The following is a 4,953-nucleotide window of genomic DNA, read 5'->3' on the forward strand; positions in this document are numbered from 1 at the left end:
AATGACCTATTTCATAGATCTTGATGTAACTACTAACTTCAAGTAACTTGAATCAATTAATGCGTGGTTTTAATACAACACTTGTGCAGAGTGTAAAATTTATCAATAAATTTCTTAATTCTAACTTAATAGTAAAACCTAAACCTAACTCAGTCTCTACGATCTAATATTTGATCTCAGGAATGTGGGAAATAGCATCGGCATATATATATATATGTATATATATATATATATATATATATATATATATATATATATATATATACATGTACACACACACATATATACACATACACACACGCATATATATATATATATATATATATATATATATATATATATATTGACTAAACTCAAAGACACTTTGTAACGTCCGAGCTGAGGTCGAGTCCTCGGCTCGACCACGTTTCATTTTCCAATATATGCCTCCTTCGTGCTTCTCAGTCTCGACTGCGATGGCACGGAATTAAAAATGAATTGTGGTTGAAAAGATGTTTATATATATATATATATATATATACACACACACACATATATATATATATATATATATATATATATATATATATATATATATATGAATAGTAAGAATGGAAAGACTCGATTGGGAACAAGAGACTTTATTCCTGACCAGTTTCGCCTTTGAGGTTTCTTTAGAGGTAATTTACCTCTGAAGAAACCTCAAAGGCGAAACCGGTCAGTAATAAAGTCTCTTGTTCCCAATCGTGTCTTTCCATTCTTACAGTTCATACAACTGTCATAATGTCACGATATATATATATATATATATATATATATATATATATATATATATATATATATATATATATATATATACACGAGTATATGATACAAGAATGGATGTGCTAAAATATGTGTAATATATGTACATGGTGTGGGTTTTTGGCTTGTGAGCTTCTGTCATATAAGCTCTTCTCTTCCGAGATATTGTGTGAGAGGATAGTTGTATCCTACAATGAGCATCAATATTAAAATGATGCAAATACTAAGGCGTAGCCACCGCACAAATATATGCAAAGCCATGATTGAAATCAAATACATATAATGTATACAATCCAGGCTACTGACATAAATGCGCGCGCACACACACACACACACTTACACACACACACACACACACACACACACACACACACACACACACACACACACACACACACACACACACGCAGGCAGGAGTTGAGGCGCCCAACATCCGATCCTTTCCGAACATGACTTTGCAAGACTGCTTGATTATATCTGGAATAAATCCACAATTGTGGTTGGCCAGATATACTTGTTTGAATAAATCCCATCCAATTTAATGCACCTGTTTACATGCATATATTCATACACACTTCCACACACATACAAGTCTATATACAAAAACTACACCCCATACATGAACGCATAGACATGGACATTTGCAAGAAATAATCGCTGTTCAACAAGAACATTTAGAACATCATTTCAGAGGGGACAGAATTTATCTTCAGTCTCCAACAAAGAAGAATCTATCTTGCGAAATATATAAATAAAGAATTTTTAACCTAATGTTCGTTTATATTATTTGTTCTGCAAGGCAAATAAATCTTGTGTTTTAGATACTTTTCTTTCTTTGTCCGTGTGAAGAGGGAGAACAGGAAAGAAAGGGCAATAAAACAGTTGGTAACCACTGATATAGAGATTATAAATTTGTTAAAGTTGGAGTTCAACTAAAGACAAAAAGAATTGGGGCATTGTAGGGGTGACTACATTCCGTAACTACTCTTTTTTATGATTCGTATTTGTGTATTATTCAACATTGTCTTGGATCACGTGTTGGACTCGTGATCGACAGCTATTTCCTTCCCGGAAGAGAGCTAAGGGCTCATATATGACCGATCTATGGGTAATGTTGTGACCTTACACGCACACCTCAACTCACCGCTCACGAGAGTTGGAGCAACAACCCACAGCGCAGTGATACTGAAATTATTCCAGCACTGGACGGGATTCGAACCTGGACCGCCGTAGTGGCAGGCGGGAACTCTACCAACTGCGCCAAGAGTTGTGTGTGTGTGTGTGTGTGTGTGTGTGTGTGTGTGTGTGTGTGTGTGTGTGTGTGTGTGTGTGTGTGTGTGTGTGTGTGTGTGTGTGTGTGTGTGTGTGTGTGTGTGTGTGTGTGTGTGTGTGTGTGTGATTACCTAGTATCTTACGGGAAGGGGAGCTAAGCTCGTGGTGCCCGCCTCTGTATCATGCAGTATCTAATTTGTTTTTAAATTCGTGTATGATTTTTGCACACACTATTGTTTCGTCTAGTATGTTCCATACATCCACCACTCTGTGGACAGAGCTGTTCTTTTTCAGGTCTCTTCTGTAACCGTCCTTGTGTGTGTGTGTGTGTGTGTGTGTGTGTGTGTGTGTGTGTGTGTGTGTGTGTGTGTGTGTGTCTGACATCAGTACCATTTGCATAAATATTCTCGAAAACCCTTGCAATGTGTTCGTTTGCATCCTGTCTGCGTAATGATTTTAATACTGCCATTCCTTTTACCAAGTCAAATATTTTCCAAATATACAAAAGGTAAGCAGAGGTTGACTATATTCCGTCTGTGTATGTGTTTGAGTGTGTGTGTTTATGTGTGTTTGTGTGTGTGTGTGTGTGTGTGTGTGTGTGTGTGAATTTTAATCCAGATATATCTTAGATTTTGATATAGATATATCTTAGATTTTGATATAGATATATCTTAGATTTTAACCTAGATATATCTTGATTTTGATGTAGATACGGGTATGTCTTAGATTCTGATTTAGATATATCTTAGAATTTTACTTAAATATATATATATATATATATATATATATATATATATATATATATATATATATGTCATATTTTTATCTAGAAACATCTCAGTACTTTGCTAGAGGAGGGGTGTGAGTTTACGAAAACCTGGATTCGATTCCCAACGGTTACCAGTGACTGCCACTTGCTTAATGTGTCCAAGAGCACACCTCACGTCTACACAATCAAGAACCTAAGGTCTCTCCACCAGCCGAATAAAATCGCCTGAAGGGAAGAACATTGCTCGATTCTCCTCGCTTGCCTTTGTGTAGAGCAGTGGTTCCCAAACCTTTTTCTGTCATTTCCCCCCTGGCCCCAGTTCAACCATCCAGATTTCCCCCTTCATGTGTATGAAGGAAAGAGTAGTTAAACCACACTGTGACTATTTACTAATTTATTTTTCAAATGTACATATGTACTGATAAACAGGCATTCTCTCTCTCTCTCTCTCTCTCAGACATGAGAAAATTCATCTGAGATTTTTTTAGTTATTAGGTAGTGTAATTATTTCCCCCCTGGTAGGTTCAAATTTCCCCCCAGGGGGAAATTTCCCCTAGTTTGGGAACCACTGGTGTAGAGATACCTAAACGGACCTAAAAATATACTTTTACATTTCTCTCTGATTTTCGTGGATCATCGCGTTTCAATTATTGTATCTTTTGTCCCAGTTAGTTATCTATTGCATGATTTTTTTTTACAATCACAGCATTTTCGCACCCTTGTTAATTGTGGATTGGTTATGGAAAGCCACGAGACAAAGGGTTATACCCCCCACTCCGCCCCCTTCGACGAGTCAAGGGGGTGAAAGCGGTGTGGGGGGGGGGAGATGGCCCCCTTCCCCCTCCCCCACCGGTTGAAGCGGTGGGAACCAAATGTAACCATGGTAATCCTTGGATTATAGATATTGGATTTTGCAGCCAATAGTATTCCCTTAACCCTGCCCCCCCCCCTGCCACTTCGTGAACTCTTGAATCTATTTCTCTTAGAACGATCACTGACAATCCCCCCCTCCCACTTCTAGTATGCATGCCAATCATGATTTGTCTTTTTTGTTGAGTGTTTTTTTTTCTCATTATGAATAATCTGTTTTCCCCATGAACATGCAAAACAAATATGAGCTATCTTGGGCGCTCACTCCCTTTCTTTTTTAATATACGAATATTCTGGCAGTCCTTTAGTATACACGCCAATTTTGGGCTCTACCTTAAATATCTGAAGGAGATCTACTCTTACCCCAGTTAAAGAGATATTTTGTTTTGCTCAACCTATCCTTGCATTTCTTTGTTATGCATACCATTTTATTACGTCCTTATTGTGCATGATGAGAACCCTATTCTGGTATCCCCATAGTATATGCAAGCCAAGAATTGATTCTTCATCTTCATAATTGAGAGAATAGTTCATGAACGAACAAACAGAAAGTGAAGTGCTCTGTACAGTTATTCATTTATCTTCGTTCTCTTCTTTAAGGAACAGCTCTCCACCGGCAGTTTACTGGTGTCAGCCAGCGTCGTTATTGACCAGTAGGCCATCCTCTCGTTTCTCTTCAATTACATTCCATCGTATACAAAGAAAAAAAAACAGGCGTGATCACACGCCTGCATGATTGAAGTAATTCCGGAATCCATCAAACCGAGATTGAAAAATATGATTCTTTAATCTTTCCTTATTTTTATCTGCGGTGACGAAGTATTTCACCACTTAGGCACGAAATCCATTGAATTTAATTTGTCCCTCTGGGGAGAATCGTTCCTCATGCGACTTAACGCGCACGACTTGACGTCACTGGCACGCCGAGCGACATGACGTCATAGGCGTGGTTTGGACCAACCATCATGGGGATTATACTGACAGAGATAGGATGCGTTTTCATTTTATCGTTTTCTCTTTAGATTCTATTCTGTTTCATTATATATATTGGCCCCAGTGGCAATTACATTTTCAGTATAATAAGATTTTGTTATTCCTTACATAAGTTTTCAGTTAGGACGAACATCATGTCATTCTTCTCCATTCTTGTCAGTTCTGTAAAAATGTCACATTTTTCAAGATGTCGTATCTTTTCAGTGCTTCTTCCACTTCTTCCCCCGCCTACATTTCCTCGCCATTTCTAGGTCTTCATCTCCTTA

This window comes from Oratosquilla oratoria, chromosome 33, assembly GCF_046742065.1.
Source record: "Oratosquilla oratoria isolate Oo_2021 chromosome 33, ASM4674206v1, whole genome shotgun sequence".
Lineage (NCBI taxonomy): Eukaryota > Metazoa > Arthropoda > Malacostraca > Stomatopoda > Squillidae > Oratosquilla > Oratosquilla oratoria.